Source organism: Perca flavescens, chromosome 8 (assembly GCF_004354835.1).
Source record: "Perca flavescens isolate YP-PL-M2 chromosome 8, PFLA_1.0, whole genome shotgun sequence".
In the NCBI taxonomy this organism is placed as follows: Eukaryota; Metazoa; Chordata; class Actinopteri; order Perciformes; family Percidae; genus Perca; species Perca flavescens.
Window position 1 is genome coordinate 5,707,781 of NC_041338.1, and position 15,410 is coordinate 5,723,190.

Sequence of the window (15,410 nt, forward strand, 5' to 3'; positions counted from 1 at the left end):
TAGAAAAGTTGATTGGTTTGATGTAATGAGATGACATTCACGCTCTCTTATTATAATTCAGGGAAAAACCCAAATAATATTGTACTGTAATTTTGCTGTTGATTGTTTTAATAACTTTTGACCCATGGCCCGAGCCTTTAGAATATTTTGATTTGCTATACTCTATGTGTGTCAATAATTAGTTCTAGTTCAGATAAAGCAGCAATCCAGTTCTGAAGCTCCCTCTGTCACTCTAAATCATTTCACAGCCTGTACTCAGTGTACTTATGTTTGTTAATTTGGCTGTGAGAAATCCTCTTAATATTTTTGAATGTGTTAAAAAGTGATTTCAAGATGTTTTATTTAGTTAGAACCATTGAAGCGTAACAGGTCACAGATTAGACGCAAAAGAACACACAAAGAAGTCATTTGTGAGAACAAACGTTCTTTTAAACTGCTTAACATTTTCTTCTGTGTTGTACATACTGTTTAAACCTTTTTTTATATATACTATATATACTGTATACATATAAATTGTAAATGTTCAACAACTTTGCGCTGTGGATTAGTTTTCTTTGATGTGCTGCTGTGTTAGTATTCAACAGGTATGGAGGGAGAATCTTGAATGTATTTTCAAAGAAAACGTCTACAAATGTCTGAATATTTTGTTATGATTGGTTTTTCCTTTGTTCTAGACACAAGTAACCAAAAGAAATAAAAATGACATTTATTAAGTAAACACTCCCCTTGTCAATACAGACTGAAGTACCGTTTTCTACACTGAATCACACTAAATGTTATTAGGGTTTTTAGCACTAAGCAACGCATAGACTTTCATCTCAAAGGAAGGAGCCTTAACAAATTGGTCTAAATTAGGTAGAAATAAACTGCATATTCCGCCTCCACGTCAATATTTAGTAGACAGGGTTTCTGGAAGTTTTTACCAAATCAAATGTAATACTTTTTAAGACCTTTATGAATGAAATTTAAGACCTATATCACGACATAAAAGTACAATAAAATGCAGAGTGCTTGCATAGTGTGAAGAAATAATTAAAAGTTAACATGCTAAAGTGCCTAAATTCAACAAAATAAGGATACACCAAGGCCCTGATTCAAATCAATCAATTATAATGACTTTCTGTAGTATATATATATATATATATATATATATATATATATATATATATATATATTTATAATCAATCAGTTATGATGACCTTCTTTATTATAATTAAAGGGAATGTATTGGTTTTGACTAGAGTTTAGACTTGCAGAATGAAGACATTCCATACATTGGGTAAACACTACAGGGAAGCTACATGTTTATAGGTACGCTCCTCCCTCAGAGGGCGACTGAAGAAGCCACTGGACCAGGATTGCGCAAGTCTCTCTCCAGTATTTTGAATTTGTACTGCAGTAACTATTTTAAACACTACCTGTCAGTATTACATTTAGCACCTTTAACTGGGACGTTTTGGGACCTATTGGCGTCGATTTAGACAAAACATACACAGCGATACACTGGTAAGAGCAAAGGCCGTTTAACCATGTATCCAGCTGATTTAAATAGCTAACGTTACTGTAACGTGTGAACAGTTAACTTCATTAATTATTTTATATGGCGTTTTCTTTTGCGGGGTGCAAATGTTCCACCAGAACAAGTTCCTTCCCAAGACTATTTTGCAGAGCCACCGTCGCTGCATCCGCAGCTTAGTACCGCCAAAGACGATTGTGATTGGTTTGAAAGAAATGCAAACAACCCGGAGGTTTTTTTTCTCAGAATGTATCTGTGGTGTAGCCAGACCTTACTCCACAAGTATTACAAGTTGTACAACTGTATGTTTAAATATGCAAATGAGGCATTATCTAATATTATGTTTTGGTGAATTTAGGAGAAATCTACATTCACAAATAGACAAAGTGAAGAAGAATAAACTCCTTAATGTGTCTTTTGGATGTATTCTTTCCACTAGTCTGAAAGAAGACATGTTGTGGAAGCAAAATAGTCTTACATGGTCTTTTCTATCATCTGTGCTACAGCGTCATTAAACAAGAAAAGATGAAAAGGTCTAGGTTGGATATTTTTATTGACTGTAGGCCTACTTTTGTAGTGTTTCATAGGTGTTGCTGCTGTGTTTTGTGATGTATGTACAGACCAGCTGGGTTTTTGTGTTGAGGAGGCAACTTGGTTTCATTTGGGCATTTGACCCTTTTATGAATATTTCATTTAAAGGGCCCTATACACCTGCACAGGTGTTAGCTATTATGGCTAATTAGGCCTCTGAAACCTGTCTGAAACAGCTGAAGTTGTCCTGCCCTTAACAGGTTCAACTGGAGGACAAAATAAGATTACATTACATTTCATTTAGCTGACGCTTTTGTCCAAAGTGACTTCCTATAAGTGCATTCAACCACGAAGGTACAAACTCAGAACAGCAAGAATCACATAAGTACATCAGCTTCAATTAACCCAATACAAAGTGCAACATGTATGTTTTTGTATAACCATCATCTTCTTAGTCAAGAGGCAGCAAATAGATATGTTTTTAGCCTCCGGCGGAGGATGTGAAGACTTTCAGCCAGACCTTTCTCCACGGCGCTGCAAAGGAGGGTCTGGCTAGTCCACACAACATTCCGGGATGGGAGAAAAATGTGCTCTGGTTTATTGGCATTTCTTTAAACCTATCACAATCGTCTTTGACGGTGCTAGGCTGCGGGAAAAGCCGCATTGAGTCAATTCTGAACCAGTCAGCTGTTAGATCAGCTGAGAGCCAAGCGTTTCCCATCATGCCCTGGGTCCACCCGTCCATGATCTTGTGAGGGTATCATTGCCTACATGTGCATGACGTCAGAGAAAGTCGGGATCTAGTGGCCTGCCTCATTTTGCCTTATAATGCATCTGATTGGCTTACCCTGTTATTCTTACCCTAACCAATCCCCACTCCTCTTGCCTAAACTTAACTACGTCGACACGTCTAGCAGATCTGATCTAGCATTTACCGATTAAGTCGGACAGTTCTGCGCAGGCCTGGCTCATCTCGAATGAGCCTAGTGTCTTGAAGGGGATACGGTACCTGTTAGTCTAATAGTCTGTACACTCCTATCAAGCAAAATCAGTTAAATAAAACCTGTATGCCTGTAACATGGGCACTTCTGAGTATTCAGAAAACTAAACTTACTTTATTATTTGTAACTTATAGTTTTGAGATATATTTATGAAAGGCTCTTTTGTAACACTGTGAGCAGGTGTGATGGAAAGATATAATGTGCAGTGACAATTAGCCAAAGCCTAGAGTGAATTCTACAACTCAGTGCTGATGGGGGAAAAGTGAACAAATAAGCTTCTATGGTGAAGTTATGGATTTTAAACTCTAGATGGCGACGTACACCTGCTTTTTTACTTCATACACCAACATGTAGAAACATAAAAGTTTGTACTTCTAAGTACTCAGCCTCTCTTGTTTGTTTTTAGTCTCACTGTACTTCTTGCTGCTGATTTTTTACAAAGACTGACTTCCCGACACCTGGCTGGAATGAACAGGATCACCCATTATTATACATACAAATCATAAAAAATGTCCAAATGTACAAAAATATTTTTTTTTTAAAACCTGCTTAACACTACACAGGGAGGGTATACTTTAGGCTCACATGTACCTTTAGTAGCCTAATAATTTATTTTAGATTTTAGATTTAGATCTAGGCCTATATAATCTAATAATTTAGATACGTTCTTTTTGAAAATCTCGTCACGTTTTAAATATATCAGAAATCAGTAATTAATGCCCATCATCTGGCTTATTCATTAACACTCCAAACGGCTCATACTGCGTTGTGTATGGAGGACCTCATGGGACATGGAAATTAAAATAGAGCATTTCTTTATTAAACATCTAATTGTACATTAAAGACAGGAATTAATACATTGGTTTTCAAATATGAATGAATCCATTATTAATTATAATAATTAATTCATTAGCAATGTATTTTTAAATTATGTATTTATTGACTGTTTCAAAGTTGAATTTGGAAAATCTTTTCATAGTGCCTCTATTACTAATAAAGGATTAATTAATGGATTTTAGAACCAATTTCTTAATTCCTGTATTTAGATATTAAATAATCATTTACATCCATCCCTTGGTGTCCTCCATAGTTGTGTATGTTACGTTTGGTACACCTGCGTCGTCTGATTTGTGGTGTAAGCAAACTACACACTAACGCGGTGGGGAGGACTGTGAAGGGCCATGCGCAAGCAAGATATGCTGTGTGGTAGTGTAGATTGTGTAGTGTAGTTTGTAGTGTGGGTAAGCCACGGCTCCAAATCCCAGTCAGACAACAAGTAACCAGGCATCCATGCATGTCCTGTTAGTTTTTTTGTGTGTGTGTGTGTGTGTGTGTGTGTGTGTGTGTGTGTAACACAACACAGCAGATGGGATTACGCTGAAATAAATTGAAAGCCCTCTGCGTCTGCATGAGTTGCTAAAGGAGACCTTTTGCGTCATAACTAACGCCAAAGGCCCCTGACCAAGCGTTGGTTTTTGACGTGCTGGGAGTGAGACTGTCTCTGTGTGTGTGTGTGAGTGAGCGTGTGCGTGTGTGTGTGTGTGTGTGTGTGTGTGTGTGTGTGTGTGTGTGTGTGTGTGTGTGTGTGTGTGTGTGAGAGAGAGAGAGAGGTAAGGAAGAATAAAATTGAATGAGTCTACTCAATGAGATCAATATTTGGTTCACTAGTTCTTAATTCCGTATTTCCAGGTATTTGCTGAACATCTTTACGGGACAGCAATCTGAGTTACAACCTGTTTAGTCAAATAAATTAAAAAAATTAAGTATTTTTTTAACCTGCAGAGGTAGAACAAGCTAAATCCATGAATCAATACATTATACTGTATTTTGTCTATAGTTGGCCAAACCTTTGCATAGTTGCAATAGTTTAGACTTTCTTGTAAATATGTTTTAAATTATTGATAAAGAAAAAACAGAACTGAGCTTTTAACATCCTATAAGTGTAGTGTTGCTTGAATTCAGTTGTACAACCGTCTTGTCTTGCTTTTCGTATTGTACTAGTGGGATCAGGCTGTTTGCATTTTAAATTGTAATGAGCTTCCCGAAGAACTCAAGTTAGCAATAACTGTATAAAACTATGGAACTCTGTATTGTGGTGAAGTATTTCTCTACTATTTTCATGTGTTTTTCTATATAAAAATCCCTAGCATCTTTGAAAACTGCTTTCTAAACAAAGTTTAGTATCATTATTGCTATTATTAAGTAAGAGTGGGAGTCAAAGACACAAACACACACAGGGTGAATATATGAATGTGTCTTATATTCTCTCCTGGTTGGTACTTCTACCTCCTCCTCCCCTCTTCCAGCTGTGGGGCACACTGCTGCGAGGAGCCCATCAACTCAGGATGTAATGGACAACTGTCTCCACCTCATTACACACACACACACACACACACACACACACACACACACACAGAATTGTTTGTGGGTAGAACAACAACAGCATACTGTAACTTGGTGTTCAAGTATTAGAAGTATTTGTCTTACTTTCACGAGTCTTTAAATGGATTTAATTCACCAAGCAGTAGAGAGAGAGAGAGAGAGAGAGAGAGAGAGAGAGAGAGAGAGAGAGAGAGAGAGAGAGAGAGAGAGAGAGAGAGAGAGAGAGAGAGAGAGTGTGTTTTAATAATAAATAAATATCCAAATGTTTTACTTGTTTTATTAGTCACAATGAATTAAGTAAAAGAGCATTTCAAAAAAGTGTGTTTTTAAAAGAGTATTAAAAGAGGACAAAGATGTGGCTTGCCTGATCTCTTCTGGAAAATCATTCCAGAGTGACGGGGCTCTGATAGCAAAGGTCCGGCCGCCCGTGGTTTACAGTCTAGATCAGAGATATTCAACAGGGGGTCCGGGACATAGACAGTATATAAGAATGGACAAACAGATCCCGTTGCTGTAGACGGAGACCTAGAGCACCTAGAGTGAAGGATATTAGAAACACTTTTCCAGTGAGCGCTAGCGTTACTGCGCGGCCTCCAACTGAGAGAGACAACGTAAATGTGACGTGAGCAACGTGTCTGAAAGTTCTAAGTCTTCTGGTAGCTGTGCCAAGAGAAATCTCAATCATTTCCCAATCTTGCAGAGACGGAGAGCGTAGGTATATGTAAGGAGATAACATGGGCACATGCTAATTATTGCTAACTAAAATGCTAGTTAACATTAGTAATTAAACCTAAACAGCTCATGTAAGTCGAAACTGCCTGCAAGCTTCTCCTGTACTATACGGTAATTCCTCTACTATGTGACACAATCGTGTCGAAGCCTTTTATACATGTTGTGTTTCTTTAGAAATAAACAATGGACAAATAGAGTCTTTAAACGCTTCAGATGTAAAGTTATTCGCTATCAAAGTGACATCAAAATGAATGGGAGTCAATGGGATGCTAACGGGAGGTGATCGCTTTGTAGCATCAAAATGGCGCCATAGGAGGTTTGAGTTCTGGTCCGGGACCCCGAGGGGGTCCTCAGAGTCATTGCAGGGTGGCCTCCAAATTATTCATTTTTGAAAGTTTTTTTCAAAAACTAAAATGTCTAAACATAAATAGAACATATTATTAGCAAATATAAATCCCCACTGGTGATAGGCTTACTGCCCTATAGGTAAGGTAGTCACCCAAGGTAGCCACCCACAGATACTGAAAGAGCCTTTTTCATCTATTTAGTGTATAGAACACAACTTGTCCACTAGGTGTCACTATTGTGCTTTTGTGTCCCGTCTATTTAGGTAGGAACCTTTCAACAGCTAACAGGGGGTGCTGTAGTCGGATTAGCACAAATAGTTTTTGACCGCATCGCAACATAACACTCATGCAAGGGGGTAAGCAAGCATCCGGAAAGCATACCTCCTATGGGGCGATTCTGAGGGTAACAAGCCATCACCTTCCGCTAGCATTCCATTGACTCCCATTCATTTTGCCGTCACTTTGACAGCGAATAACTTTACATCTGAAGCGTTTAAAGACTCTATTTGTCCATTGTTTTTTTCTCAAGAAACACAACAATGTATAAAAGGCTCCATTACCTTGTATCTCAAGTTATGGCCCCGTAGCAGCCGTTTTTGTAAAAATAGGCTAACGATTGTGTCATAACCACGCAAATTTCTGTCGTACAGTAGAGAAATTACCGTACAGTCAGGAGAAGCTCGCAGGCAATCGGGGGGGACGTGGAGGCATACAGTCAAGGGAGAAGCCCATAGAGAGTCTATGAAAAGCATCGGAACAAAATATTTCAGCAACGTTTTGATAGATTGGAAATACTTTGGTATGTGGCAAGTGAATTCATATGAAGTAACATTTCTCCACAAACAAACAGATTTCTCTTGGCACAGCTACCAGAAAACGTACAACTTTCAGACAGGTTGCTCACGTCACATTTACTTCGTCAAGCTCAGTTTGAGGCTGACGCAGCAGCTGCGCAGTACGCTCTCCGGAAAAGTGCTTCTAATTGACTTCACTGGTCTCCGTCGAAGTCTATTGCGTCACTTTGTCCATTTCTTTCTGTCTATGCGCTCATGTATGAAATGTTTGTTAAAGCTATAGTGTGTAGTTTCTGTTTCCCCATGAGGAATTCTAAGTAATGACAACAACACTGTCGGTACGTCCACATGATACAAGCCTTACGTGATCGCTCACACGCCCCCCTCCTCAACGCAGTTGCTAGTAGCCACAGAGGACACGGAGGATTAAAACATGGACTCTTCAGTAGAGGTAATCATCTTAACTCAAGTTTCTGCACAGGAAAGTCGCCGGACGACACTATCTTCTGAACATAGTCATACTGAGAAATGATGCTCATGGTAAATTCTTTCAGGAAGACTTAAGAAGAGATAAACTTTATCCACCTCTCTCTCTTCCTAAAACTGATCAGCTGTTTCGAAGCATTCACTTTTCAGTTAAACCAATCAGAATTGGCCATGAATTTCACGAGCCAATCACAACATGACATCCCTGCTTTATCCCTGGCCATATTATGCTCATTTTCAGGTTCATAATAGTAATTTGAGATTGTATCAGAATAGGTTTACATGGTTTAATTTTCAAAAAACACCATATTTTTGATGTAGTGCACATTGCTGCAGCTCCTCTTTTCACCCTGTGTCAGGTCTCTGTTTTAGCTACAGAGTGAGACCTTGCAACTTCTGTAACATCTTTGTTGTCAGTCGCGCAGTAGCTAGGTAAGGATTACATGAGCTAGCTAGCTGTTTCTGCAACTTTGGCCTGTACAAGGCAGGATTAGCCGGGAGACTTCTTCTAAATGAGGGCGCACTTCCAACTTTGTGTGGAATACCTGCAGAACAGGGACGGATGTAAGTAGTTCTATACAATTTATTTTGTAGATTAGGGTGAATTTGTGTGTGTTGTAGCAGCGTTTTGTCATTGAGAACGAGCTAGCATGCTAGCGCTAGCATGCTGACGGTTAGGCCCCTCGTCTCGGCTAGTTACGTAGAAAGCTGTGAAGATTTTGAACAGGTCACCCGGAGACTGAAGGCAGGACGCATTCAGAAACCGTATCTCACTCAAAACAGCATGGATGTGTTTTTTCTTCAAGTTGTTAAATTTTACTAATTGAAAGGCCGATCGGTGTAATGTTGACATAGGTCAACCGGAAGAAAAAGCCAGTTGTGCGTTGGCAGAGCGCCACCTACTGTACCGGAGGTAGAGTTACTCCTGTCATTCTCCCCATTCTTCCCCGCTCATGTATACCCGGTTATTCACTAATACCCCGGTAACTGCTGTGCATGTGAAAGCACTGAGTGTAATGAAGCTTTTTTTTTTTTAAGAACTATAGTCAGAGATAGCTATATTGAATTATTGTTGTGCTTTATGTTAATGAATCTGCAAGATATCTATAATAAAAACTTTGTAGTACTTAAAAGCAGAATAATGTGTCCTTCTGTCACTCAGTACAAATTATGTGACAGCACCAGTACAAATGACTTGGCTATCTTTTCTCATCAGCTAACATGTAGGTTTACTAATTAGTTAATCTCCAATTCTTTATTTTTTATTTCCCATTCCTTTGAACTTAATTTAGTGCAGTTTCTTACAAAAATAAAATAAAAAAGCTACATCACCCTGCTAATGTCCACTTATAAACATTCTGGTCATTCATATCTACGTTTGTATTTACACATTCAGGAGCATGAAAAAGCTGAAAAGAGACAATGAAAAAAGTTGGATTCATTATTTTTGGGTTGTGCTCAAACACACACATACACACAGACACATGGTTCTCTCCCCCCATCCTCTCCTCTACCTCCCCCTCCTTTTAACACTGTTCCTCCTGTTTTCCCACCTTTGTCAGCACACTCATCCTTCTGTCATTCCTCCTCCACCTCCTTGCTTCTCTCCAGTCAAGTCATTTATTTGTCATTTAGAGTCATTTACAGTGTTTTCCAACTGCTTACACACATTTTCAAAACTATGTCTCCTTTTTTTCAAAACTCTACACACAATTCCCAAAACTGCACACGCAAAATGAAAAATGCCTCACATCTCCTTCAAAAGGAAACACTGCATTCAAAATACCATAAACACATCTCAAAATGAAGCATTTGCATCAAATGGCAAACACTTTTTTCATAATAGAACATTTTTGGATATACCATGTACACACTGTTCTATCGAAAGCTCTTTGGTCTTTCATAGGCTTATATCTACATTTACAATGTTATAGAGTGAAAGTAATCTGCTGAGAGTGGTTGAAAAGTGCACCTGTAAAAAACAATGTAATGTTACAGTAAAACAGAAAATATTTATTGGGCAAAACATTACGTTTGTAAGAGTAGCACCGTGTTGTATACAGTAGCATGAAACAAGAAAACAATAGTACAAACATATGTAAACCAAAGGTATCATTTTTAGAATAAAGAATATGTGTGTGTTGTGTGTATTTGTGCGTGCTTGTGTGTTGGGCGGGGGGATTGTAAAAAAACTGGTAAGCAGAAACTGCAGAAACAGAATGCAAACACATGATTGAAAACGTGCAATCAAACAAATTCTCTTTACTTCTCCATCATTTTCTGCACAGTCTGGCTCCTAGACTCCTGACTTCCTCATCTCCCCTCATTCGTCGTTCTATGTCCTTTTTTACCTTTTAGCCCCCCCACCTCCTTCCCTCCCGTTTCACTGCTCCCCACTGGATATCAATCAGAATCTATCACTCCGACTATTCCTGCTGCCGTTGTGTCAGAATTCACAGGAACTTCATCAAACTGGGAAACTGTTTCATTGTTACATCGAACCCTCGCTGCATGTGTGAGTGTCGGGCCTGCGTGGTAGGATTGATGGAATGCACACAAACGTATTCACCATCCAGCATCACGTGAGCGCTTGCACACACACACACACACACACACACACACACACACACACACACACACATACACACACAAAAATTAGGGTGTTAATTGTTGTGATAACACCTTCCAATAACAAGGCTCTAATTATCAACATGTTTGGCTGTCGGAGTGTGTATCTGGCACTTGTGTCTGGATCATGGGGTGAGTGTGTTTGTGTGTGTGCCAGTGTGGGGTGTGGCACCAGGGGAAGAAGGTTTGATGATTTTGAAATATGCTGCTGTGTGTGTGTGTGTGTGTGTGTGTGTGTGTGTGTGTGTGTGTGTGTGTTGTGTGTGTGTGTGTGTGTGTGTGTGCGTGCGTGTGTGTGTGTGTGTGCAGTGTACGCTCTCATGTAGGGGGTGATGATGTCTCAGTCTCGAACCACATTTGCATATTACACGGGGTCTTTTGTCCTTTGGTTAATTGAAAATCGTCTATTTGAGAAATTAGACCATTGCTATGCAAAATGCATTACAGATAGACAGAGAAATTACTATAGAATTCTCATGTGTTTAACAAATAGCACACAAAATTCACTTTAGCCTTTTCTGCCCTGGACTGTTGGTTTTACATATAATTGGTTTTACTTAATATTCAATACATTGTCAGTTAAAGGATACTTTCAGATTTCCATCTTAATGCAATATGTCCATATTACATAGGAGGAGTTATTGACTGAGAGTGGACACCTTTGCAGAGTGACTTGTAAGAGGTTTGTTCAGAAGCCGCTTGTGCTAAGAAACGGTAGAATGTCCGCTGAAAAGAAGTTCAAAGCCAGGTTCAACTTACCAGACGACCCTGCGCTTGTTATCTGGCAGGGCACTGCAGTGACCGGTCAAATACGGGCCAGCGTACATTACTGGTAGATTACTTAATGCTGTATTTCTGCAATTAACCTCCCGTCTGTTAGACTGGGTAAACCCAGCCTGATCTGCCGGTGATTTGATTTCGCCCTGCAGCTCAGGCTGGAAACCTGTACATTTTTTTATCCTGCTTCCGTTACAAATCTGCAGGGTCCACTCACAAGCTGGCTTATCCACCTGCCGCACTATTGGCAGGTTTAACACGATGACGATAGAGAAGCGACGGCAAGCAGCTTTTTGTTTACATTCAACAAGGCGGCCACCGAAGCGCAGCAACCTGTTGATGCCGCTGTCGCTGCTGTTTTAAAGGAACACGCCGACTTATTGGGAATTTACCTTATTCACCGTAACCGCCAGAGTTAGACAAGTCCATACATACCCTTCTCATCTCCGTGCGTGCTGTAACGCTGTCTGACGGCTCCAGCGGCATCAGGCCAGCACAGAACATGCAGGTGAATGGTTCCAGTAATCCTACTGCTCTGAATAAGTGACAAAATAATGCCAACATGTTCCTATTTACATGTTGTGATTTGTAGAGTCACAGCGTGTACAAAAACGCTGTGACTCTACAAATCACAACATGTAAATAGGAACATGTAGGCGTTATTTTGTCACTTTTGTCACAATTTGGAGCAGTAGGCTAGTTGGAACCAGTTACCTGCAGGATCTGTGCTAGGCTAAGCTAATGCTGGAACCGTCAGACAGCGTTACAGCACGCACGGAGTTGAGAAGGGTATGTATGGACTTGTCTTACTCTGGGGGTTACGGTGAATAAGCTAAATTCCCAATAAGTCGGCGTGTTCCTTTAAAAGAAAAACAGAAACTTGCCCTGGAACAATTCCTACAAAAGAAGGATGTGTTTCTCTTACTACCAACCGGCTTTGGTAAATGCCTAATTTACGTCACCCGGATGGTTGGTCTGATTGGTTGAAGGACTATCCATTTGCGTACAGAGTCATTTGAACTATACTATGTCTGGTGATAGTCAGACTACCTGTCTGTTGCGACAATAGATCAAATAATTGCCGGCGTAATAACTTTCCAGAGTTTTAGTCTTCTTGTGATATTATGAACCACTGTGCAGTGTTGTGGTGCCTGATGAGCCTTTAAATTCATGGCTCTGTGACTCAAACTGGACTTTCTGGATTGTGTTCCATGTCTCGGTACATGAAGCAACACACCACCACCAACACAGCCCCTTGCTTTGTTTTAACGCAGGGCTGTTTTTTGCAGTCGTAATGCCAATCAAATATACACGCAAGATCACATTCGTGATAGATTACTTTTTAACGCGAACAGCTTATTTCTACGGTTTACGTTGCAGTCTGATCCCCTGGTAAGAAATTGGGTGCAAAATCCACAGTCCTCGTTCTATGCAAAGTTCATAATACGAGGATTTAGCAATCTGAATTCGACAGGTAATATTGGAATTTTCCAAAGTTACAGCAATAGGAATTACACGATAGTAGTCACAGGTTGGTTTGCTGTTGGTACACCCGAGTAAGCACACGTCTTGGCGGTGTAATCGAAATTCGAAACTCAGACTGCTGGAGCCTCACATTAGCTTTGAATGATTCCTTCATAAAGCAATTGCCGTAGTGCGACTGCAGTGTCGATGTTAGTCTCGCATTGCCAGACCTTCCTACACAGCGCTGCGGAGGAGGGTCTGGCTAGTCCACACAGCATTCCGGGATGGGAGAAAAACGTGCTCTGGTTTATTGGCATTTCTTTAAACTAAACACAATCGTCGTAGGCGGTGCTAAGCACCATACAAAGCCCCGGTTCCTCTGCAAAAAAGCCTCGGGAAGGAACTTGTTTTGGTGGAACATGTGTACGTTCAAAGGTTGTTTTAGTTGTGCAACAGAAAACTCAGATTGGACAGATAGTCTAGCTAGCTGTCTGGATTTCTGTCTGTCTGTCCATAGTCCTCATAATTGGACCGGAGTTTAGAACGCCAACACAAAGAAAGCGGAAGGTAACGGACATCTGGCCTAAATGAGGGACATCAGGCGGAATTTCCGGCGGCACCGGAAAAATCCCGGAAGTGGAACGTTGTGTATATAGACTAAATGTATGTTAACATCCGAACATCTGAACTTATCATTTAAGAATCTATTTTTTTGTTGATGATTCAAGTGGACTCCATATGGGCCCTGGTGATTCATGTTTTATTAATTTTACTTTTTATAAGTGACCACAAACCTAGAGATAAAGAGCAAAATAAGTACACTGGCAAAAGGATAAAAAATATACTTAAAATTAGCCCATGCAATAATACCATATGACAATGTTATCTCAGAAACAGTAATATAATTCATAAATATTAGTACATTGCATCATACTTCCTTATTAACCTTCCCCTGTTCCTACACTTTTAGGGGGGGTTCAACCCCTACATTTCATCTCTGTCTAGTCTGTCAGAGGGAGACCAGAGAGCGGTTGTGAAGTTTAACATTGGTAGTCCCCAGAGAAGAAGTTGGTAATTTCATGATGCAGATTAGAACCCAAATTGAAACATAAGCAACAAAAATTGCTGAATGTTAGAACATTGTGTCAAATTGGTCGTTATTACTGTGTCTTGTGAAGTGTCAGGTTTAGTTCCATCGTAGTGTTAATAGTGTCAAAAAACAGCTAATGAAATTACTGATTTAGCAGACGTGGGGGGGGTGTTAACACTTTTGCAAGGCACTGTATCCGTTTCTCATTAGGGGCTGAGCCCCCCTAAAGGTCTGATCCTAAAATCGCCCCTGAAACATAGTATATATGGAGCTGGGTTATATAGTTGAGATGAGCTTCACAATGCCAACAAAAACACTAGAAGATCAGTTCATAAACAGAGGTCAAAATCCCTTCCTAGTATAAAGAGGCTGGCCGTCTGACAGAACGCCTGGCTAACTGTTTAGCAGCCTGGTTTGCTGGCTGGTTAACTGTCTGACTGCCAGGCTGGTGGGTGTACATAGTAGGCAGCTGGTTGCTTTTCTTGACTGTTTGACCGGCTGCTGGCTGACTGAGTGGGCGGCTGGCTACTTGCCTACTTGCCTGCCTGCTTGCCTGGCTGACTGGCTGGCTGTGTGCCTGCTTGGCAAGCTGGCAGCCCCAGCTGTGTCCCGAGCCAAGCCCCTACGCCCCACCAGATCTTAATTGGGTTAAGTTTGTCCGCCACAGATAACACTTCCTCTTTCTTTCCCAATGTAAGAAAAAGAAGAAAAAAAATGGCCTGGCACTAATGACGCTCTTTAGCGGGGCTCTTTTCTGTTTAGGTGGAGGGAAATTAGAAAGAACGGGGTGGGTTCCCCGCAGAGAGAGATCGGCGAGGGAAATGTGCCATTGTTTGGAGCCGAGCATTCAATGAGAACGGAGAATATGAAGAAAGAAAGAGAAATGAAATAAAGTAGATTTGGTTTGTGCTGTAGTGCTGTCACATTGCCACTGTTTCTTTTTAACAGCCCCTTGTGATTGAGGCAGGCAGGACCCGGAGCGATGGAGACACGCACACAGGAATACAAACGTGTCATTGTATGCGTGCATACCAGTTGTACACACAATTTCTCATTTTTTTGTTAGAGCACACACAAAGAAAGCATTCTGTAATTACTTCGGCTGCACCAAGAAATTGAACGGACTTGCTTGATGAACAATAATAACGGTTTTCGCAGTCACAGGTGTCTTAAAGGGAAGAGAGGTGTGTGAGGTGATGGCCACTGGTGAAGGTTTGGTTTCAGGAGTGGGGACGGGGGGGCCCAATTAAGTCCTTTGTTCTTCAAGTATGCAAATAAAACTTCCCATTTTGAAGTCTAAACAAGAATATCCTGGCTCTTTCCCAAAAGTAACAAAATCTGCCTACCAGCCCATCTAAAGCTCACTAAATAACACATTAGGTGTGTTTGAAACCGTTTCTTATCACGGGAATAGTGCACTAAACAGTGTATTCACCATTTTGTAGTGGTGTTTTAATTCTCAGCGGTTCATTTCATTCACTATATAGTCCACTATAAAAATACCCACAATACATAGCTAATTTGAGCAAACATACGATGTACCCTACATTTTACTCCTCTATACCACAATGCAACGCAGTCGTGTTTTCCCGGAGGAGAAGAAGAAGCAGAGTTAACGTCTTCTTAGATTGTAAGTCAAGCAGCCAATCAAAGCTGGCTGTA